The sequence below is a fragment of the Hypanus sabinus genome, chromosome 23, assembly GCF_030144855.1.
Source record: "Hypanus sabinus isolate sHypSab1 chromosome 23, sHypSab1.hap1, whole genome shotgun sequence".
NCBI classification, from domain to species: domain Eukaryota; kingdom Metazoa; phylum Chordata; class Chondrichthyes; order Myliobatiformes; family Dasyatidae; genus Hypanus; species Hypanus sabinus.
Genome location: NC_082728.1, coordinates 21,371,336 through 21,395,901, shown reverse-complemented (window position 1 = coordinate 21,395,901; position 24,566 = coordinate 21,371,336). Strand labels below are relative to the sequence as shown.

General features: G+C 39.3%; 1 protein-coding gene across 3 annotated transcripts in view; it reads left to right on the top strand.

The window, feature by feature from the left end:
- Positions 1–13,341: 13,341 nt before the first annotated feature.
- card14 (caspase recruitment domain family, member 14) overlaps positions 13,342–24,566 on the top strand; it is a 73,030-nt gene continuing 61,805 nt past the window's right edge. For 2 of the 3 annotated variants that reach the window (XM_059948504.1, XM_059948505.1), the window contains exon 1: positions 16,213–16,341. The gene's annotated coding sequence lies outside the window, so the exon portion shown is untranslated. Of the gene's footprint in view, positions 13,361–16,212; positions 16,342–24,566 lie in introns of those variants that run through there. The other variant, XM_059948503.1, reaches the window with a different exon arrangement.

Sequence of the window (24,566 nt, the reverse complement as noted above, 5' to 3'; positions counted from 1 at the left end):
CAAATAGGTTCTCAGTTTTCACAGATTAGCTTGAAGGGTCCGGGAACAAACGATCAGTTTCCCACAGATTGATCTAAGGAGCCCAGGAGAAAAACTGTGGGACTCAAAAAAAAAATCTGGTTCCTTAGATATTTTCATCAATAAAAATAAAAAAGAAATTAGATAAATGCTGTTTGATAGACCGTGATGACATTGCTAACATCTGTACCATACTGAACCAGTAAACGTTAATAAATGACACAGTTTATGTCTATGTTTTTGTGTGGCTATGGCCGTAGCCAAAACACAGAAGTAATTGATAATCCAATATGTGAATTACCAGCTCCAGTTAGTTAATGTACATAACTGACATTCCTCAGACTGCTAAAGGCTTTCTTTGAACTTTTTGTACTGGGGATCCTGATTAACAGATTCTTTGTACATTGGTATATTGAAAGCTAAGGGCTAAGCTACCAAAGTGACACAATTGAAACATACTTTGAAACTGATTCACTGTTGTAGTAACATTTAACAAAACATTCAAAATCAATGCAGAGAGCAAATAATGTTGTGTCGGGCAAGTTTAGGCATAATCAAGGGCAAAGGGCTATTAAAAATAAATAGCATTTATCAGAAACATTTATTAATGCTTAATGCATTTGATTTCCTTGTGGCTCTTTCTGATAACTCACTTGTTAAAATGTACGTTTCAACCTTCAATAAATCAATATCGACTTCATCTAACTGGGCGCATGCTTGCTTTAAGACCATACAATAGTTTATGTTCAAACCACACCATAGGATATGGCATTCCAGTCCAGATTGTAGCTGAAAACTATTTGCATGACCAGAAATTAAGCCAAATTCTCAAATTACCATAACAGAGGATCAGGAAGTTCTGTCTGAATTAACACCCAATCTCCCACACCCAACTCTGGGCACTATTCCAATCTTCTAGAAACAGATTGTCTCATTGATATTTGTGGGAATATGATATTAATAAACCATTTGTTGTCAAAAGTGATCAATGTGCAGACAACTTTCCATGTAATGAAATTTCACTATGTGTCTCAAATTATTCTACAAATTCTACTCTTTCAAAATCTAAAACTAGGAAATATTTGTTTCATGTCTTAAATATTATTACAATGATGCTTGCCCATTCGATTTTAGCTTGTAAATCTGATATTGAAATCAGGTGATTTGGAAAATATTTCATTTATTATTGAAACTACCATGGCCTATTTCATTAAGAAAAGAGGAGGAATTTTGTTTTTGCTTCTTGGAGGATAATGGGTTGCTTATGAGGCACTGATGGGTAGGATAAGATTAATGATAAATGTGGGTGAAACCTCTTAAAGAACGAGACAGACTTTAATGGATTAGCTCATTTCTTTTTGTCCTTTTTGGTAAGTGTTTTTTGTGAAGGACTACAGTTCCAGTCACACAGTGTTCCTCTTTTTCTGTATTTAATCAAAGATGTAAAAGATTGTTCACCTATTACTACAGAAGGCAAGACTGGAATTCAGAGCTATGAGCCAATGTCCTAAAAGAGTCAGAGGTTAAAATTCCTTGTGAGATACTTCGTTGCAGTAATTAAAAGCTAATTCAACAACAAATATACTGGTCCACCAAGGTAGCACAGCGCATTACAGAATTCAGGGTTCAATTCCTGCACCTTGTACATTCTCCCCATCAGCATCTGAGTTTCCTCGGGGTGCTCTGGTTTCCTTCCATAGTCCAAAGACGTACCGATCAGCAGCTTATTTGGTCACTGTAAACTGTGATTAGGCAAGGGTTAAATAGGCGGGTTGCTGGGCAGCGCGACTCATTGGGTTGGAAAGGTCAGTTCCACACTGTACCTCTGAATGAATAAAATAACATGTTCCTAATTGCTGCTTAGAAAATAAAGTATTGAAGATTTTCAGACATTACATGAGGTTCTTTCACAACTGTAAATGCAGTAAAGATGTTTGATCCCAGAGAAAAAGAGCAATTTTCTTTCTAGGTCAATTATGGTTTTCAAAACTTCCAAATGCCCGGGCACTGAAGAAATATAAACACCAACTTGCTTCTACTTTTGGCACTGTGCAGGTTATTGGAAGCTCTGGATCAAAATATTTTCTGTAATTAGCCCCAAAAAAAACTAAGTAATTAGAGATGATCAGACTTCTGTTCACAACTTGGTAGAAATCTGAAATCCTAAATCCTTCATCTCATTTTTGAATGTAATAAAACAGCTTGTGACATTTACATGAGACCTGAGGGAATTGGGTTTGGCTCCTAGATTACTGGCAATTACTTGCAGCTTCCATCCCTTGTGCTGCAGGCAAATGAGGTTCTATTTTGATAGTACAATACACTGTTGGAAATGAAGGCACAGTTCAACTGCGCAGTTAGTGTTGCTTTTAATCATGAAATAGTTTCTGTCCATGAGTTCACTGCTGCAGTCAGTAATAATGCCAATTACAAACTGTAAATTTTGAAAATGAGTATCTCAAGTTCACAATGATTACCCGTCATAGGTAATTCCAGAAACGTCTCGTGAGCATACTTGCAATGAAGCATGTATGTTCATATGGGTTGCTCAGCGACCTAATGAAATCTTTGTTCCTGGCATTTTCATGCTTTAAGTATTCATCCCATCCTCTTATGGCATTGTTCCCAATAAGTAAACACTTCATCTTTCTGTAATTTTTACAGTGACATTTTTTTCTCTTGCCTATTGCAAAGACGTCTTAAGTTGGAATTAAATTAAAGCCGACCTCTTCTCCTCTTGTGAGGATGCATCAGTGCAACTGCCAATAAAATGAAACCTACTCAAACCTACATCAACCTACTTTGATGGTGACATTGATGGTACAGGAAATGAAGTTTTTGTTAAATATTTTTGTTTGGAATATCTTATTTGCTTCTTTGAGGATTTTTTTCATTCATTTTTCAGGATCTAGGTATCCCTGGCATAACGTGAACCCGGATTGGAGGGAAGCATGTCTGGAGTAGCATTAAGAACATAAAAAATTGGAGCACATCACTTCTTTGTGTTCTCCCCACATCCTTTGACTCACTTGTATTTCAAGTCTCCACTTTGAACATACTCGGAGGCACCACCTCTAATCTGCTCCGGGGCAGAGAATTACAATGATCCCGTGAAAGAAGAAATTCTTCTTCTTTTCCATCCAAAATGGGTAGCCACATATTTTGTAACCTCTATTAGGAAAAACATTCTCTCAGAATTCAATCTGTCAGCTCCTCTCAGAATTTGGTTGCTTCAGTTTACTGAAGGTTACTGGAAGGGGTTCTGAGAAGGTGAATCCACTTGCATGGGCAGAGGCAGATAGACTAGGGATAGTCAGCTTGGCTTTCTATGTTGGAAATTCTACCTCCAAATGATGTTGTCTACGTTGATGTCAACAAGGCTGTTGACAAGCTCCCGTATGGTAGTCTAGTCCAGAAGGTGAGATCACATGAGATCAAAGGTGAGCGAGCTGATTGGATATAGAATTGGCATCATGGCAAGAGAGAATGGATGTTGGTGGAAGGTTGCTTTTCAGATTGGAGGCCTGTGGCCAGTGCTGTGCACCCTGTTGTTTGCATATCCAGTAGTGATTTGGAAAAGAATACAGGTGGCACAATTAGTAAGTTTGTAGAGGACACCAGATTTGGTGATGTGATAGACTGTAAATTTATCACAGGATCACTGGGAAAGTGGGCAAAGAAGTAGCAGATGGAATGTAACACAGACAACTGCAAAGTGATGCATTTTGAGGAATTAAATCAGGGCAGGAGATACACAGGTCTTTCGGGAGTGTTACAGAACAGAGGTACTAGAACATTGTTCTCTGGAAGTGGTGAAGAAGGTATATGGCATGTTTTGTACTCTGACCTTCATTGTCTCCCGAATCCCTTAGTGTGATATATTAAAGGATCCAGTTGTCCTCTTCGTTTCATCCTTAGGTTGTATGGTTATTTCCATATTCATCTCCAGCCTTTCCTCAGACCACCTTTGTTCTCCTTACCTTGACAGCTTATGCATTACTCCTATTTTTTTCCTCAGCAATATAGAGCTTCTGGTTGCCTTAATTATATCCTCTGGAATTCTCTGTCCAATCTTCTCTGATTTTCTCCTGGAATAAACTTCTTTAAAGTCAATGTTTTATTCAGACCATTATTACCCAGAACCCCCCCTCCCCAATTTGGTTCCTTGAACTATTGACATGTTTTCTTACATGTATTATGTACATTCTAGTACATTGTTGTAATATTAAAGGTGCATCCATCATTAGTCGCCAAGATATTTCTTGTTTTTGCATTGCTCTCTGTAAACACTAGGGAATTATGTGTGAAAATCCCAGGAGATCCACATTTTCTGATATATTAAAACCACTTCATCTGGCACCAATAATCATTCCACAGTCACTCGGATCACATTTCATCTCCATTCTGATGTTTGGCCTGAACAACAACTGAATCTCTTGATCATGTTTTTATGCTTTGAGTTTCTGCCACATGATTGGCTGATTAGTTATTTATATTAACGAGCAGATGTACCTAATAAAGTGGCTACTACAGTAAATACTGCCTGACCTGCAGAGTTCTTCTAGAATCTTGTTTTTTTCCCACTCCCTATTCTGGCATCAGCTTCCCTTGGGTCTCCCTTAGGTTAAAGACCTGACTTACAAGGACAGATTACAAAGAGGAAATTGTCAGCATTGATTAGAGATAGAGAGATGATCTCAATCAATATTTGTTGAACAGTGAACTCCATAAGAATAAATAATCCCAATAACTATTATTAAATTAAATTCACAATAGGACAATATGTCATGAATTGAAATGGGAAACTTATGACTAATAAGAGATCGTTCATATTAAGTCTCCGTATTGTTTGACCTCTTAAATTATTCTCCAGCTAAGCATTTTATGTGCAAGGAGGGTAACGATCAATCTCAAAAAATAAAAGAAGGAAGACTTCTTGCTCGATATTTTTGGAGCTTTCTTATCAAGTGCCTTGTGTAATAGTACTGACATGAAAGAAAATTTGGGAAGCTGAGTTGATGCAAGTGATGTTTTACATGAATAATAATTGTATGTTAATCATAAAATTCTTTCACGAAGTAACCGCCTTGATTGAAGCGATGTATTATACTGTCAAAGGAAATGTTCTGAAGGGATTTTGATTCTGAAGCACTGGAACAGTTGAAATATTCCAGAAAGCTTGTGTGACTGTAGAAAAGATTTGCTCTGTTATTTTCATTCTGTTATTTGAATGAATTATTAGCATATTATGTTTTGATTTCATTCTGCTTCATTTGTTTACAGCAAAATAAATCAACTTATTGGTCCCCTCCAGATGATGCTGTAAAGAGGAAGAAGTGACTTAATGTGGCCGTGAAATGTCATTTTATGACATGGGAGGAAACATTTCAGCCCACCAACTCTGCTGACAAATGAGAGCTGCCCATTCTAATGCTGTCTTCTGATGATAATTGTAGCCCTGTCGGTCACAGCTCACCAAGTCCATATGTAAGTATTTGTTGAAAATAAGTGTTTCTTGTCCGTATCATCTTTTGGGCAGTTCCATCCCCATACTAACATTTGCTCGCAAAAGCATAGGGGCATTTAAATCCCATATCCGATGAACATCATCAACATGTGATTTTAGCTTTATGCCCGCTCCTCAGATGCTACCCAATGCTCCCTATAGAGTGGTGCCCAGAATCAGAATCAGGTTTATTATCACTGGCATGAGATGTGAAATTTGTTGACCAGAAACTATATGTAATACTCTGAGAATCTAGACAAAGGGAGGAGGGACTGTAATTTGACAAAAGAAAAATCGCTTCAGAATGAGAAACATGTGGAGTTAGGTTTTGGCCCGAAACGTCGTCACTGCCTCCTCCCATAGATGCTGTCTGGCCTGCTGAGTTCTGCCAGCATTTTGTGCTTTTATTTTGAGTTAAAGGTACATTGATTGCTTTAAAAAGTAATTTAAAACAGTACAATAAAGTTATTTTATCTGTTGTTGCTGCTGTTCTCAGAAACCACTTGCGAAAGGCCATAGGTTTTCCCCCTGTTAAATTCTGAGTGTTCTTTGAACTCACTGTATAAAACAAGTGAATTTGGCTCTTTTCTCACTGCAATGTTACTAAATATAACCAAGAGGAAAAAGATAAACTGAATCTTCCTGTTTGAAGTTGAAGAGTACTGAAGCTAAAACATAAGTAAATGCTGAGCTAATCAAGAATGAGTATAGTTGCCCATAAATTCCACATAACTTGGTTCTGTTACTTGTAGATCTATCTAATTACCATAATTCTTTTTAACATTTAACCCATTCTGATCAAACATTAGAATGTGGAAGAAATATCCTCGAAGTTACTTTGCCAATAAAGTGATTGTTGGTGGTTTAAGTATCTCAGAAACTGCTGCTCTCCGGGAATTTTCACACACAACCGTCTTAAGTACTTACAGAATGTGTGGAAAATGACAGAACATCCAGTGAGTGGCAGTTCGGTGGGCAAAAACACCTTGCTAATGAGAGAGATAAAAGGAAGATGGCCAGACTGGATCATGCTGACAGGGAGGTGACGGTCACTCAAATAGCTACACATACAACTGTGGTGTGCAGGAGAGTATCTCTGAATGTATAACAAGCCGAACCTTGAAGTAGATGGGCATCAAAAGGTCACGGAAATACGGTCAGTGGCAACTTGATTAGGTGTAGAAGCTTGCTAATAAAGCTGCCGCTGAGTCTATATATCTGGTTTCCTTGTGGACATGTGGTAATCCTCATTGAGGGGTTAGCGGTGGAAAGGACGAGCAGCTTCAGCATCTCAGAAGTTGTGTACTGGGCCCATCATACTGATGTACTCATGACAGAGGCATACCAGTGGCTGCACTCCATTGAGAGCTTGAGGACACTTGGTACATCACTTGATTTCTACAGATTTACTGTGGAGAGCATTCTGATGGTTGCGTCGCTGACTGGTTTGGAAGCTCCAGTGCACAGGACGGTTGTAGATTCGCCCAGCTCCATCACGAGCACATTGAGGACATGATGTCCTCACCCTGCCATTGAGGACATCTTCAGAAGCTATTTGGGACATGCCCTCTTCTCATTAGATGCAGGAGCCTGAAGACCCACGCTCAAAAGGTTCAGGAGCTTGCCCTCTGCCGTTAGATTTATGAATGGTCCGTGAATATCACCTCACTTTTCCTCTTTTTCAGTATTGAATTGACCTTATGCTTCCACCCTTCACATACGTGAGAAGTAAAACTCTTCATGTTACATCTCCATCTAAATGCACCATGTGCAATTTATAATAAACAGTATGTACAACAGGACAGTCAATATAACAGAAGTACAATTGTATCAGTGTGAGTTAATCAGTCCGATGGCTTGGTGGAAGAAGTTGGCCCAGAGCCTGTTGGTTCTGGCTTTTATGCTGTGATACCATTTCCCGGGTGATAGCAGCTGCAACAGTTTGTGGTTGGGGTGACTAGGGTCCCCAATGATCCTTCGGGCCCTTTTCTCACGCCTGTCTTTGTAAATGTCCTGGATAATGGGAAGTTCACACCAAAGATGTGCTGGGCTCTCTGTACCACTCTCTGCGATTGAGGGAAGTACAGTTCCCATACCAGGCAGTGATGCAGCCAGTCAGGATGCTCTCAATTGTGCCCCTGTAGAAAGTTCTTAGAATTTGGGGACCCACACCAAACTTACTCAACCGTCTGAGGTGAAAGAGGCGCTGTTGTGCTTTTTTCACTACACAGCTGGTGTGTACAGACCACGTGAGATCCTCGGTGATGTTTATGCCGAGGAACTTAAAGCTGTTCACCCTCTCAACCCCAAATCCATTGATATCAATAGGGGTTAGCCTGTCTCCATTCCTCCTGCAGTCCACAACCAACTCCTTTGTTTTTGCGACATTAAGGGACAGGTTGTTTTCTTGACACCACTGTGTCAGGGTGATGACTTCTTTTCTGTAGACTGCCTCATTATTATTTGAGGTAAGGCCAGTCAATGTAGTATTTATCTATTTATGTTTTATTGTAACTTATAGTAATTTGTTATGCCTGCACTGTACTGCTGCCACAAAACAACAAATTTCACAGATAATGTCAGTGACAATAAACTTGATTCTTATTCTTAAGCATCTTGGTGTCCCTTGGTGCAATCATTAATGACAATGTCCTTATCCCATCTTGGGATTGATGCTTAATGATATGAGGCATTGTACTCTCCAAATCCTGTTTTATACCCTGCATCAGCACACGCAGGAACTGGACCTCTCTCTGCTATAGCACTGATTTGAGGCACTATATCGTTAATTAACTTTGACCAGAAGAAATAAGGTGCCTGTAAGTAAATATGAGCAGGAAAATGAAGTTCAAAAATGGATGACCCTCCAGACCTCCTGAATCCATTTGCAAACCTCTTGGGACTCACGGATCTCAATTTGAGATCCGTTGCTGTGCAGGGGCAAGGTCAAATTGCGGTAAACAAGACATGAAATTATAGGCTTGTAAAACCGAGCTGTTACTAGGTGCAGCAAATCATATCACTCTTGCAATTATTGACAACTCACATCTGAAGTTGTGTGGCTTCCACGCAAAAACCTTTACATAATGTCAAAGGCATCATGTTTGCCTGTCATGTGAGAGTTAATGGAGTCCATCAAAGAAAGTAGATGTTTCATTTTGCAGAACTATCAAATTTCACACTCAAAAAAAACTTACAAGTGCAGTTAACTGCATTGTTTCAGAAAGCAAGGAAATCACCACAAGTTTTTCCTAATCCATTATTTTTACACTGGATAGGAACAATCTGTACATTAAAATGCCACTTGATCAAGCTTGAGACCAAGGCAAGACCATTTATACAATGCAGTCATCTTTAAGAAATCTGCCTATTCTACTTTAGCTTAATCTGGATCAGGGGTTCCCAACCTGGGCTCCATAGACCATAGTATCCAATACATCTTCAAGGAACGGTGCCTTAGGAAGTTTGGCATCCATCATTCAGGATCCCACCATCCAGGACATGCCCCCTTCTGTCAGGAAGGAGGTACAGAAGCCTGAAGGCACACACTCAGCAATTCAGGAATAGCTCTTCCTATCTGCCTTCCAATTCCTAAATGGATACTGAATCCTGAAAGCTACCTCACTATTTTTTTATTTGTTATTTAGCACTGCTTATTTTAACCTAACTACTTAATAGACGTATGTATATATACTTAATGTAACTTATTTTTTCTCTACATTTTATTTATCATGTATTTCACTCTAATGCTTCCGTAAAGTTAACAAATTTCATGACATATGCTAGTGATATTAAATCTGATTCTGATTCTAATTAATGGTAGGGGTTTGTGGCATAAAAAGAGGTTGGGAACCCCTGATCTAAATAGACAATTAAAATAATAAAGTAGAAAGTCTGTTCATTGTAATTGAAAGGAATATAAAATATATTTTATTTATTTGTAATGCATGTTCGGATCTTCCATGTTTTCTTTAAGTTCTTTCAATTATAAATATAATTTTTTAAAGAAGCTTTGATATCATACTTTGGGACCATTTGAGACCTTGCAGCTGGGAATACATACACACAACTCTTTAAAAAACTATTAGAATGGTGCTATTGAAAATCAAGTTAACCCCTGGATTTCTATCAAGTTTCTGCAAATTTCTTTGAGTCTTAGGAAATTTGACTTTCAGAGAGCTTTTTACTTTCTCTAATGTATAACTTTCCCAAATAATGTTAATGTTGATCATCCTGCAAATTTGTAGCAAAAAGTGACAATTCTTATCAATAGGCTCATTTTACTTACTGTAGCTCCAAATTAATTTGATACAAGGAGGCACAGCTTATTGTTCCAGAAAACAATTTTTATTTGTATCCTTCAGTTCAAATATTGATAATCAATTGAATAGGTGCCAGTAGGTAAACAATCATAGGAAAATATAACTCCAGAAAATGGATGGTCTTACAGACTCCATGGAATCCGTTAGCCTCCGGGGGTGGGGGGGTACAGATCTCAATATGAGCACATTTGCTGCACAAGAACAAGTTCAAACCCCAGTAAACAAACTTGAAGTTGCTTGTGTGCACAGTTGAACCATCCTTGTCTACAGCAAATCATATTTGTCTTATTATCGTTAACAGTAAGTCCTCAAAATAACAAAACCATAACAGCAAATGCAGCTTCTGTGTGATTAGTTTTAGGATATAGGAAATATAACTAGCAATCATATAGCCCACTGAGTCTTGTCCACCACTCAGTATGATAATAGCTAAATATATGTCTCAAGTCCAATCCCTATTCTTTCTTCATATACTCTAAATTAAATATGAGCTTTTCCTTCATATTTCCAGTATGCAATTAGCATTTTGATGCAATCTTTCCTTAATTCTTTGACAACTGACAGAAATATGGTCAAGGTGTAGAAGTATAGCCTCTTCCCCATCTACCACCTTACATCCTTCTGAAAAAAAAAATCATTCAAAACATTTTGAACAGAGTTAGGTTATGGGTGTAAATGCATACACATTTGTATCATACGCAAAAAAAAATGTACATATGCTCCTCTTAAAGCAAATGAAGTTAAATTACTGCACCTCTTCCTGACATTGAAGTTCAAAGTTCAAAACTTGGAAGTTAATTTTATTATCATAGTACGTATACATCACCATATACAGCCCTGAGATTCACTTCCTTGTGGGCTTACTCAACAAATCTATAGAATTGTACCTAAAATAGAAGTTGAGTGAAGTTATCCCCTTTGTTCTAGAGCCTGATGTTTGGGGGTAGTAACTGTTCCTGAACCTGGTGGTGCAAGTCCTGAGGCTCTGTACCTTCTACCCGATGGCAGCTGTGAGAAGAGAGCATGTCCTGGGTGGTGAGGAATGTTATGAGTGAATTAAAAATACTCCACACATTATAGGACCTGCCTCAAGGGCCCTATTAATTAAGATACCACCTTTTAAGCTGTTTCTCAGGTGGGAGATGACCTGCTTCCACAAGAGTCCTGTAGGATGTTAGTTGGCTGATAAGGCCAATGTAGACTGCTACAGATGGGGCTGAAGATGCCTGACAGAATGGGGCTAGTAAAGTAACATGGGGGCCGGTAGTCACTTCCTATTGGTGTTGCTGGACTGCTGAATGTTCCTGATAAAGATACTCAGAGTTCTTAGGTGGTCCTCTATTTTCGGCAGTGTTTAGACAGGGATTCCCTCAACTTGGTAAGGATGTCACCTTTTAAAAGAGCTTTAATATCATTCTTATAGTATTTCCTCTGTCTTTCTCATAATCTTTTATGGTGGTATCCACGTGTGAACAATGCACTTTATCTATGTGAACAATGCACTTTAAACTGAATGAACAGAATTAAAAACTCAATGCAGAGCATTCAGGGAAAAAATATTGGCACTGTTGTCCTTCCAGTAGATTTGGATTGTCTAGATGCAGCTTTGGCATGGCTGCTGCACTTAACCTTACAAAATCTCATCACCGGTAGACCATGAATTTATTTTTCTAGGAAATGGTCAAGAACCTAGCTCTTCCGCCAAAGATATTTTGTGTGTATACTCCTTGTCCCAACCACCATTGATAACTCAGCTGGGTCCCAAGCTCTTGGCTTAATCTCTAAGTATCTCCACTGCCCAAGCCTATCTTGAGACCTAAAACTTCCAAATTTGATTAAGACCTTCATTATCTCCCTTTTTGTCTCAATGATTATCTGTGGTTTCCCCTTTTATGAAGTTACTTTGATTGTGATTATTTTGAATTGGTCAGCACAGTGTGCAACGGGTAGAGTGTCTTGCCTCACAGATAGAGTGACCACTTTGCTCCCATTTCATAAAGAAGCACAAGTTAGTAAACCATTTCAAATTTCCCTGGTGTGTAGTGAGTGGTGGGGAGTTGATATAAATGTGGGGAGAATGGGCTCCATGAAAAGTTAGTGGGGAAATGGCATCATTCTGTGATTTAGCATAGATTTGTTGGGCCATAATGGCCTTCTTTGCTGTAAGCAAATATACTCTAGAGTATTCTATATAATAAGTATGTGATATAAATGCAAATTATTCTTGTTTTTTCACTTATTAAGTGTTCCTGCTATATGAGAGAGGTGGCTTTATGAGTAAAATTCATATTTCAATATGTCATCGCTTCCAGGATAAGAGAACATCATGAGTGTCTCAAAAGTTGCCAGGTCTCAGGCAAACACCAGTAAAGATCCAATCATGAAATTATTGACAGATTTTGGAAATCTGAACAAAAAAACAGGCAGCATCCTTGGAGAGAAGAATAATCAACCATTCAGGTTGTCTACTTAACATCAGGACTGGAAATGTGAGAGAACTATTCGTTTAAATCTACAGGAAAGGATGGGTGGAGGTAGCAGAGGATTTAGTCTGGAGCAGGGCTTCACAACCTATGGTCCACAGACATAAGAACAAAAGAAATAGGAGCAGGAGTAGGCCATCTGGCCCATCGAGCCTGCTCCACCATTCAATAAGATCATGGTTGATCTGACCATGGACTCATCTCCACCTACCTGCCTTTTCTCCATAATCCTTAATTCACCCAACTATGCAAAAATCTAATCAACCTTATCTTAAACATACTTAACTGAGGAAGTCTCCACTGCTACACTAGGCAGAGAATCCATAGATTTACCACTGACTCTGAGAAAAGCAGTTCCTCCTCATCTCCATACTAAATCTACTCCCCCGAATCTTGAAGTTATGCCCCCTAGTTCTAGTCTCACCTACCAGTAGAAACAACTTTCCTGCCTCTATCTTATCTATCCCTTTCATAATCTTATATGTTTCTATAAGATCTCCCCTCATTCTCATGAAGAGAGCAAGATCGCTTTGCTTAATGATATTGGTCCATGGCATAAAAAAGGATGGGAGCCTCTGGTCTAGAGGGGAAAAAAGTTTGAGTGAGCTTTCCTCATCTCCTGCTCTAACTTTGGGTCTGACTGCATGACCTATTTAGTATTACCTTTGTGTTAAGGTGGGAAAACAGGAAAAGCTTCAAAAAGAAAGGGGAAAAATATAAGAATTTAAAATAGGAAGGATTATTGACACAGCAGACTGGATACTGATTGGGTTAAATTGTAGCAAGGAAAATCATAGGGAATTCATATTCATGCAAAGATAAAAATGCACATAGTTTCCTGTTGATTCAGACAGAAAGGTAAACAAAATCTCAGACAAAATAGGCAGTCTTGAGCAATGTCTGGCCTATAATACATTTACATGAGCTGCACAGAGGTGTAACAGATAGACTGCCAGCACTGTGCGGGGACTGCAGTTTCCCAGCAGGGTTTCCAACAGCCTTTGATTTCTGGCAACAGTCTACATCATTAGGTATGGTAAGAAGGATTATTAGTTAAACCATAAAAAAGGATGTATTTTATTTTGTAAATCCACGTGGGTGATTTATAAATGGTTTAAATGAAAATGTTTAGAAATGCCTGATTTTTGTAAAAGGTCTTGGAGTGGATTGTTCTATCTACAATTTATTGTTGATGAACATATGGTGTTACTGTAAGATAACTTAACAAGGATTGGCCTTGGTAGGAAGGTAATTTGTACCCGCTCTTATCTTGTTCTAGGAGGCTTCTTCTCAAAAATTATCACTATAGTAATGAATTTGAATGGTTTGTACGCGTTATTTCCAGCATGTCTGTTCAACGGAATCAAGGTGTGACCATGTACAATTGCACCTGTTATCAGATTTTTTAAAAAATCTTCTGTATGAATACTTGCTGTTTAGGTTCAGCTTGTTATCTTATGTAAATGACATGTAGAAGGCATGCTTGCCTTTCTTTGTTGAGGAACTGAGGCCCAGAGTCAGGAAATTAGATTGCTCGCATTTGTGTTGCATTCATTTCTGGTTGCCCCATGATAAGAAGGCTATTGAGGCTTTGGAGAGGGAGCAAAAAGAGGTTTATCAGGGTGCTGCCTGGACTAAAGGGCACATGCTATGAGGAGAGACTGGATAAATTGAGTGTTTTCTCTGGAGTAGCAGAGGCTGAGGAGGGAAATGTTAACAACTTTATACAATTATGAGGGGCGTAGAGTAGACGACCAGTACCTTTTTTTCAGGGTGGAAATGTGTAATACAGAGGGCTTGCATTTAAGATGAGAGCTGATAATTTGAAAGGAGATGTCCAGGGAAAGTTTTTTTTTTCACTTTTAGAGTGGCAGGTGCCTGGAATGCACTGCCTGGGCAGTGTGGAGGCAAACACAATAGAGACAGGTACATGAAGGATATGGACATTGTGTAAGGAGAAGGGATTAGTTTAGTGGGGCATTTCATTACCAATTCAATTAGTTCAGCACAACATTGTGGGCTAAATGTCCCTTTCCTCTCTGTATTCTGGGTTCCAAAACTGTAATATTGATTAAAGTAAATCACAAGTGTAGTTTCAGATGTGTCATTGAAGAGATCTGCTTCATTGAGGAGAGGCGAAAGAATATTAAGGATTTTTCCGTTTTTCATTGAATATTTTATTTTTTCTCCCCATTGATTAAGAACCCATGTAAGAGTTGAGACATTATATTGCAACCTTGGAAAACACCAAGCAGACTGCTTTTGAAGTAATGTGTATAATTCCGGTGACCACACCAGAGGAAGGATGTGGTTCTTCAGGAGGGAGTGCAGAGGAGATTCAACACGATGTTGCCTAGATTGGAGGACCATAGTCATGAGGAGAGATTGGATGGGCTGGGTTCTTCTTCTCTGGACTGATGACCCCACAGAAGTGCATAAAATGAAGAGAGGCACTGATAGGATGGATGGTCAGAATCTTTTTCCCAGGCAGGGTATTAAAATTAAAAGAAGGAATTTTAAAGGGGTTCCAAGGGGAAATTTTTTACACAAAGAGTGGGAAATTTCTGGAATGTGTTGACAGAGGAGCTGCTGGAATCAGAGGTAGTTGTTGTGTTTGAGAAGAATTAGGAAGCCTATGAATAGATGTTGAGAGCCATAGAGCTCACTTTGGTGCTGGAGGATACTACGATATCTGGCAGTGGAAGCTTGGGGTGAGGAATCATTTCTGGCAAATATAATATCTCTACAATTCAGTAAATCAGACCATTTTAAATTTAAATCATAAGCAATGAAGGGTGAAGGGAGGGTAGATAGGAAGAGTAAGTGGCAAGGGAGGGAGAAGGGTTGTGGGTGGAGTGGAAAACAAGGGCAAGGAGAAAGAAAGAAAGAGTACAATGTTAATCTTGGGAGGTAAGCAGATGGAAGAGGTGAAGAAAAAGGAGTGAGAGAGGGAGGAAGGCAGTTGGGAATGGAGAGTGCTTTCTCCTGCCATTCCTTCTTCACCACTTTCCTCTCCTATTTCCACTTCCTCTACCATCCTGCTCACTTTCCAAATCCTTACCTCTTCCCTCAGCATCATCCACTACCACTGCCCCTCTCCTTCCACCTGCCCCTGCTTCTTTCCACACTTACCCCTCCAGAGCTCCCATTCCAATCCTCCTCTCTCTCTCTCCATTATTCACTCCTTCATCCTGTCACACCTCCTCATATTTTACTCCACCACTATTTAGCCCCACTCCACCTCTCCTACCCCCTTCCTCTTCCCAACATTCTCTCATTTCCTGTTCCCTCTCTTTCACGACTTCACTCTCTGAACCTTTACCCTTCCCTATGTCCAGCAGTCCCTCGCCAGCTCTTCCTTCCCCTAATCTAGCTCATTTCTGCATCCTTTGCTCATCTGATCTACTCCCTTTGCCCTCCATCACAACTCACTTCCTTACCTGTCGTGTCTTCCACCCTCTCCCCTGTCCTCTCCCTACCACTCATCCCCCCTCACCTCTCCCTCCTACTTTCCCCTCTCCTCCCCTTTGCCTCCCGTGTCTCCTCCCCACGTTTATCCTTTGCCCGTACCCTCCACTCTCTCCTCTCCTCTACCCTCCCTCCTTGCTCTTTGCTTTCATGATCTCCTCCCATCTTGCTGCTCTCTGATCCCTTCTTCTTCTCTCCCCTCTGCTGCCTTTTACCCCTCTCCTTTTGCCCCCTCTCTCCTCACTACTTGGTCCTCATAACAACACCCCCATCCACTCTTCCTCTCCCCGCTTCCTTTCACTTCCCCTATTCACATAAGAGACATTGAAAGCCAAAAGGTATTTTCTGAGAACAGACTTCCAAGGGTTAATCCAAGGCAGTAGTATTTTCTTTTATTTCCTGAAGACATTTACTTCCTTGTTTTCTTTTCTCTCTGCTCACAGCTCCATTAACTCCATTCTGTGTTATCTGCTTTGCGTAGGAAAAAATTGTACAGCAGTGGAGCGCCTTATCTGGTTTATTCAAACGGAGTTATACTCACACAGTAAGTGAAGACATTGTAAGGTTTTAAATATTATCAAGGTTGATATGTAAGTGATATGATTCTGCAAGAAATGAACATTTTACAAAGCAGGTTTGCTATGTATATACTGAGTGACAATCAGAATTAATACCTGTTACTATAATACAGCTTTTAATGCCTGTTTGTTTATCAGTGTTTCAGTTGATGCCTGCTCCTATCAGAGAACTGTTTTTTAGGATCAGAAACGTCTTTACTTGTCACTGTATTGATATATTCGCAAGGAAAGGCTGAACGTGGGTTTATACCTGCGAGTCATTCCAGGGTCAGTTTCCCAACTTCATTTCAGTTCTGTACCAGGATCTGGCACAGAATTAAAGGTTTCCACATTAGAAAGGGAATGTTCTATTCTCCGTGATGAATGTTAAGAACAAGGTTGGGTGTGTGCTACACTTAGAAAATGCAATATAGAATGGAAATCTGCATATGTCAAATTACAGAAATGCACAGAATTTTAATCAAATGTTAATGATTGGTGCTGTTGAATTAAATGCAATATTAGTTTGGGCATATAGGCTTGATAAAAGTATATAAAACTATGAGAGGCATATAAAGGCTGGACACACAGAATCTTCCAATATCCATGTGACAAGTAACATGGTAGAAACGTCAAGTACTAAAAGCCATGTGTTTAAGGGTAAAGTTTAAAAGAGATATGTTTCACTGTTTTATGTTCTATAAAATATGCAGGACAAAACTTTTACACAAGGAGTGATAAGTACTAGAATGGGCTGCCAGGGGACGTGGTGGAAGCAGATATGATAACAGTGTTTAAAAGATGTTCTTTTGGTACATGAATCTGCAGGGTTTGAAGTGATAGGGATGATGTGCAGGCAGAAGCTGTCTGCAAGGTTACATTTTCTGACAGAGATTTGCTATTCCATTCCTAAATTCCATGTTGTTTATTTATAAATTTGTACACAGTACTGTTCACGATAACACATTGAGTCTCATGAAAACAAAGTATTTCTGGACTGGCTTCACAGTAGGATCGATAGGAAAGGAGATGCCCTTTTCTCACTGTTACCATCAGGTCGGAGATACAGAAGACTTAAGGCACACACTCAGCAATTCAGGAACAGCTTCTTCCCCTCTGCCATCCAATTCCTAAATGGACTTTGAAGCTTTGAACACTACCTCACTTTTTTAATATACAGTATTTCTATTTTTACATATTTTAATAATCTATTCAAGATACATAATTGATTTACTTGTTTATTTATTTTGTTTTATTTTATTTATTATTTCTCTCTCTCTCTCACTCTCTCTCTCTCTTTCCCCCCCCCCCCCCAGATTATGCCTTGCATTGAACTGCTGCTGCTAAGTTAACAAAATTTCATGTCACATACCGGTGATAATAAACCTGATTCTGATATGGTGCAATATTCATCACTTGACATTGTGCTGTTTAGTTTCTGCAATGTTGTTCTGAATTGTTGTGCTAAACTTCCATGAAGCCTTTTAGAACAGCACCCGGAGGGTTATATTGAGAAGGGCTTTGGAACTGTTGTTTAACTTCTAAAATGACCGTCTAGACCTTGCAATCAGTGCTAAAATGGCAAGATCCACAGCCAGCCTCGAAGAAGCATGGCCTGGATTTCCCCTTTCTATGCATCAGTGGTAACCAGGCCACTGAGGGATTGAAGGTTTCAAACTACAGTGATATTATCAAGCTGGTTGAGCAGTTATTCAGATTATAGAATTCCAACAGATGCAGTAAATAAAGCAAGAAACAAATGGCTTGAGTCATAACTAAGTTTTAAAATAGAACTGGGAATGAAGAAAAAACTTTGTCACATATAGATTGAGATAAATGTTGAATACTTAGTAAAAGACCTTGAAAACTGTAAATTTTAAAAACCATGGAACTTTTTAGCAGCTAAACTGAGGGAATGCTAATCAAAACAGGTAAAAACAAGTTTCTAAGCTCCAAAGAGGTTGCTCATTTGTAACTTCATGGATTTTTACACATTTTTAAAATTCAGTAGCAAGCCACATCAGCAATTTCAGTTTTACAGAGAAACTAGTTCATAGAAAGTTGAAGCTTCCGTTGGTTGCAACTCATTGATTCCTTCCGATAGGATCATAGCTGTTAATTCTGTGGAGTTTGATGCACCATCAATAACTCTGAGACGTGGGTTCAGGTAGGTTTTTATTGGCTGGAAGAAAGCACAAGCAGCAAGTGACCATCATACAACATCCTGGAGACTGAGGAAGGGTCTGTAACTCTAATCGCCTTTATACCGGGGTCTGTGGGAAGAGCCACAGGAGCAGTCAGTGGGGGGGGAGGGGGGGCGTGTCCAGACAAGTATATGTAGGTCACCACAGAGTTTATAACAGGAATTTCTGGATGTAAAATCTGCGTATTTTATGTATGTTGATGACGTTAGACTACTTTCTAATTCCCCTGAGCAAAAGGCTACAAACCTACAAGTATAAATATACTAATCAGGCACTGGCATCATCCAACCATTCCTTCATGTTAGATGGGGAATATTGCAGGAGCTTCCACTGCTCTTTGTCTCCTAGTCATTAAAAGTGGGTTTATTCGATTTTTTCTACAAGTTTTGGTGAACAACAACTTCCCATTTAGTCACATTTTTAACTTACATTCATTTATTCAAATGATAGATAATTTATATAATTCATACTTTTGTACAAAAGAAATTGGGGTTTTTTTAGGAGAGAACAGAGCTGATTCCTTCCTCCGTTGCGACACTTAAAATTATTAATCATCATCCAATGACTAATAACTTTAAATGCTAAACAATCTATATTAAGTGTATGTACACATCTGCTTTACAGAAATTAAAATAAACTATTACTAAGCTTTTTACATCGTAAAATGTTTATGGTTGTTATTAAAGTGCACCAAGTGTGACGTAGGTCAGTGTCATTAATGAATATCAAACAAGCTTCTAGATTGGGGTACTAATGAGAAAAGACAGCTAATGTTGGCAGATGTTTCTGTTTACCAGCTGCAGCGTTAATTGGGGATTATCTCCAAGAATGACCTCTAGCTCCCGAGGAGACTATTATTTCTAACTGTCATATACTGTTCACTCGCTTTAACCCTGTCAGGTCTTTCAATCGCGTCTCTTCTACATTGAACAGTACAGCACAGGAACAGGCCTTTCAGCCCACAATGTCTGTGCCAAACATGATGGCAAATTAAACTAATTCTTTCTGCACTCTTATGGTTCATATCCTTCCATTCCTTGTGTATTCATGTGCCTCTCTCAAAGCATTTTGAAAACCACAATTACCTTTCCACTGTAGTGGATTCTGGTTAATTGGGGCAGGGGCATTAGAGATAACTCTTAAAGAACAAAAAAAATTGAGAAAATTACTGGGATTCCCTCTGTTTATTTGGGACACTATGCCCCTTAATTGGGACAGGAGACTATTGTCAAACAGTTTCTAACTAGCATTAGTCGCATGCACCTGCGTAGGCATTAGACACAACACCATGCTTCGAGCGAAGTGTCTTTAAATAGCACCAGTTCTGTGTGTTTGTGTTCAAAAAGCAGTTATTTTTGTTACTGATAGTTGACAAGAAATAAGTAAGACAATTTAGAATTGCCTTACCACAATTAAGACCATTTTGTCACTGTCATTTCAAGTATTCAGGGTTTGAGATGCCAGAAACAGCCAGGAGTGAAAATGAAATGATTGTGCACTTCAGCAAGTTAGAGACTGCAAAGAATTTGAAGCTTTTGGATTGTTGGTAGATTCTGTTTGAAGCTAACATCTTGAATGTTACAATCAAAGTGAGAATTGGCAGGATACAATCATCAAAAGCATTGTATAAAGACAGATCATTGTCTGCACTAAATGTCTGCACTGATTTTGTTCATTTACAGTCAAAGGAATGCGAAGCAGATGAATTCCTCTGTTGATAAGTATTAGGAACTACGTAATTCACAGTTTTACAGTAAGGTAGTAGCATTGGTAGTGTTCTAATTTGTTCTGTATTTCATTGAAATACATAATTTTTTACACAGTTAGTCTTTTTTTATACCTTATTAACTATTTCCATGAAATTTCAGCTAATTGGGGAAACTGCCTAATTAAGCCAAAATGTACTGGTCCTGAAATGTCCAAGTGAACCGGAATCCATTGTATCACACTTGGCAGCACGTTCCAGCCACTTTCTTTAAAACAAAAAAAAGCTTGCCCCATACATCCCCTTTAAACTTTCCCCTTTCACCTTAATGCTACAACCTCTTATGTTTGATATTTCTATCCCAGGGAAAAGATTCTAGCTCTCCATGCTATCTGTGCTTCTCATAATGTTATAAACATCTATCATGTTTCCCCTCAGCCTCCAATGCTTCAGAGAAAACAATCCAAAGCTGAGCCACCTTAATCCTATACCACAATAAATTGCATTTACCTTTCACTTCCATGCTTGAGTCCTCACAGAAGAATGAGGTGTGGCCTTGTAAAAGTGTGTAAAATCAAATCAATAAGATGAATATGTTGCCCTTCCAGTTCTCATTGAATCCTCACGGTGAGAGGGGAAAGACTTATAGGTTTATTGTCAAAGTATGCATATACAATACAACTCTGATATTTGTCTTATCCAGATGGCCATGAAATACAGAAAGACCATACATCAACACCCACCCCCCCCCCCCCACACACACACACACACACACACACAAAAGAAACAAAACTCACAAACCAGGTCAGTGGGACTAGGCAGAAAAATGGTTCAGCACAGCCAAGAAGGGCCAAAAGGCCTGTTTCTGTGCTGTAATGTTCTATGGTTCTATGCTTGTGTACATTGAGCCCTGAACAAATGTATAGCTCATATTCTATGCCACGGCAGTGTTGCAATTAGTGCGATCCAATACAGATCTGGCTGTCGGAGTTTGGAAGGACGTGTCCCCCTGTATCTCTAACTACTGTAAATAAGAGCAAAGAAATTCTACCTGTCTTTAGTATGCCATATTAGAATATCCACACGCTATGCCTGAACAACATTTAATAATAGCTTAGCAATAGTATATTCTCCAAAAAGAGTAATTTCTCCATTTGACAAGCCTCTTAGGGATCAGTTTGTTTGTTCAGTTGCCAGGATATTGCATGTGCTTAGTGTACTCTCAAATAAGAATCCGGTAATCCCCTGTGATGTTCATTGCAACAAATTCTAGTCTACTCATGTTGCATGGTTTCCAGATTAACAACAGTGGACATGCAAATTTTGATTCATATGCTGAACTTCAAAGAACAGTGAAGAGATGAGTTTTTCCAGTTTTAAGACCATAAGACATAGGAGCTGAATTAGGCCATTTTGGCCCATTGAGTTTTCTCTGCAAATTGATCATCAATGATTGATTTTGCCTCTCAACTGCAGTCCTCTGTCTTCTCTCTGGAACCCTTGATGCCCTTTACTAATCAAGAACCTATCAAACTCCACTTTAAATATACCCAAAGACTTTACTTCCACTGCCGTCTGTGGCAATGAATTCCACAGATTCACCACCCTCAGGCGAAAGAAATTCCTCCTCATCTCTATTCTAAAGAAATGCCCTAATGTCCTTCTATGTTGAGGCTGTGCCCATTGGTCCTAGAATCTCCTACCATTAAACTTACAATTTTTGGTCAGTTTCAATGAAATTCCCTTCATTCATCTAAACTTCAACAAATACAGGCTCAGAGTGATCAAGCACCCCTCGAGTGTTAACCCTTTCATTCCTAGGATCATTCTCGTACACCTCCTCCGGACCCCCTGTAATGCCATTGGATATATCTCTCACTGCATATGTTTAAAGTGGAGGTTGATAGGTTCTTGATTAGTAAGGGCATCAAAGGTTATGGGAAAAATGGGGTTGCGAGGGATAATAAATCAGCCTTAATAGAATGATGGAGCAATCTCAATAATCCAAATAGCCTATTTCTGCTCCCATGTCTTACATAGAGTCCAAAACTGCTTACAATGCTCCAAGTGTCACCTGACTAATACCATGTAAAGCCTCAGCGTTACACCCTTGCTTTTATATTCTAGTCCTTCTTTGTAATGAATGCCAATAATTGGATTTGGATTCCTAGCTACTGACTCCACCTGCAAGTTAACCTTTAGGACTCCTGCATGAGGTCTCCCAAATCACTTTACCTCTTCAATTTCTGAATCTGCTTCCTCTTTAGAAAATAGTCAATGCCTTTATTCCTTCTACCAAGATGCATGAACATACACCTCTTTACACTGTAATTCCATCTGCCACTTCTTTTCTCATTCTCTTAATCTGTGCAAGTCCTTCGACTCTCTGACTCCTCAACACTACTTGCTCCTCCACCGCTCTTTGTATTGTCGACAAACTTGGCCACAAAGCCATCAATTCTGTCATCCAGATCATTACCATATAACAGGTAAAGTAGCGAACCCAACACCAACTTTTGTGAAACAACACTACTCAATGGCAGCCAACCAGAAAAGGCCTTCTTTATTTCCACTGTTTGTCAATCTTCTATCTATATTAATATCTTCCCTGTAATACCATGGGTCTAATCTTGTTTAGCAGCCACATGCATGGCACCTTGTCGAAGGCTTCTGAAAATCCATGTAAACAGAATCCATTGATACTTCCCATGGATGCTGTCTGGCCTGCTGAGTTCTGCCAGCATTTTGTGTTTCCATTGATTCTCCACTGTCTATTCTGCCTGTTATTTCCTCAAAGTGGCTACACAAGATTTCCCCTTAAGGAAACTATGTTGACTTCCATCTATTTTATCATGTGCCTCCAAATACCCCAAAGCCTCATCCTTAATAATAGACTTCAACATCTTGCCAAACAATTAAGTGATTTTAACTGACATATAATTAGTTTTGCCTCCCTCCCTGCTTAAAGTGTGGAATGACATTTGTGATTTTGCAAACCTCTGTAATCATTCCAGAATCTAGTCTTTCTTGAAAGATTGTTACTAATGTCTCTACAATCTCTTCAGAACCCTAAGGTGTAGTGTTTCTGGTCCAGGTGATTTATCTACCTTCAGACTTTTCAGCTTCCAAGGCATCTTCTCCTTAGTAATAACGGCTATACTCACTTCTGCCCCCTGACACTTGCAAATTTCTGGCATCCTCCTGGTGTCTCCCACAATGAAGACTGATACAAAATACTTATTCAGTTTGTCCACTATTTCTCTGTTCCGCATTACCACTTTCCAGTGTCATTTTTCTGCAATCCAATGTCCACTTTTGCCTCTCTTTTACCCTTTATATATCTGAAAAAAATTTGGTATCCTGTTTTATAGAAACATAGAAACATAGAAAATAGGTGCAGGAGTAGGCCATTTGGCCCTTCGAGCCTGCACCGCCATTCAGTATGATCATGGCTGATCATCCAACTCAGAACCCTGTACCTGCTTTCTCTCCATACCCCCTGATCCCTTTAGCCACAAGGGCCATATCTAACTTCCTCTTAAATATAGCCAATGAACTGGCCTCAACTGTTTCCTGTGGCAGGGAATTCCACAGATTCACCACTCTCTGTGTGAAGAAGTTTTTCTTCATCTCGGTCCTAAAAGGCTTCCCCTTTATCCTTAAACTGTGACCCCTCGTTCTGGACTTCCCCAACATCGGAAACAATCTTCCTGCATCTAGCCTGTCCAATCCCTTTAGAATTTTATACGTTTCAATAAGATCCCCTCTCAGTCTTCTAAATTCCAGTGAGTATAAGACTAGTCGATCCAGTCTTTCTTCAAATGAAAGTCCTGCCATCCCAGGAATCAATCTGGTGAACCTTCTCTGTACTCCCTCTATGGCAAGAATGTCCTTCCTCAGATTAGGGGACCAAAACTGCACACAATACTCTAGGTGCGGTCTCACCAAGGGCTTGTACAACTGCATTAGAACCTCCCGGCTCCTGTATTCAAATCCTTTTGCTATTACATTATTGGCTCGCTCACCTGCATATTTAATCTTTTCTTTCCTTATTTCTTTTTAGTTGCCTCCTGTTGATTTTTAAAAGCTTACCAACTCCCTATCTTCCCTCTAATTTTTGCTGTATTGTATGCCCTCTCCTTTTTCTTTTATGCTGTCTTTGACTTCCCTTGTCAGTTGTGGTTGTCTCATTCTCCCTTTAGAATGCATCTTCTTCTTTGGGCTGAGCTGATCCTGTGTCTTTCAAGTTACTCCCAGAAACTCCAGCCATTGCTGTACTACCATCATCCCTGTTAGTGTCTCC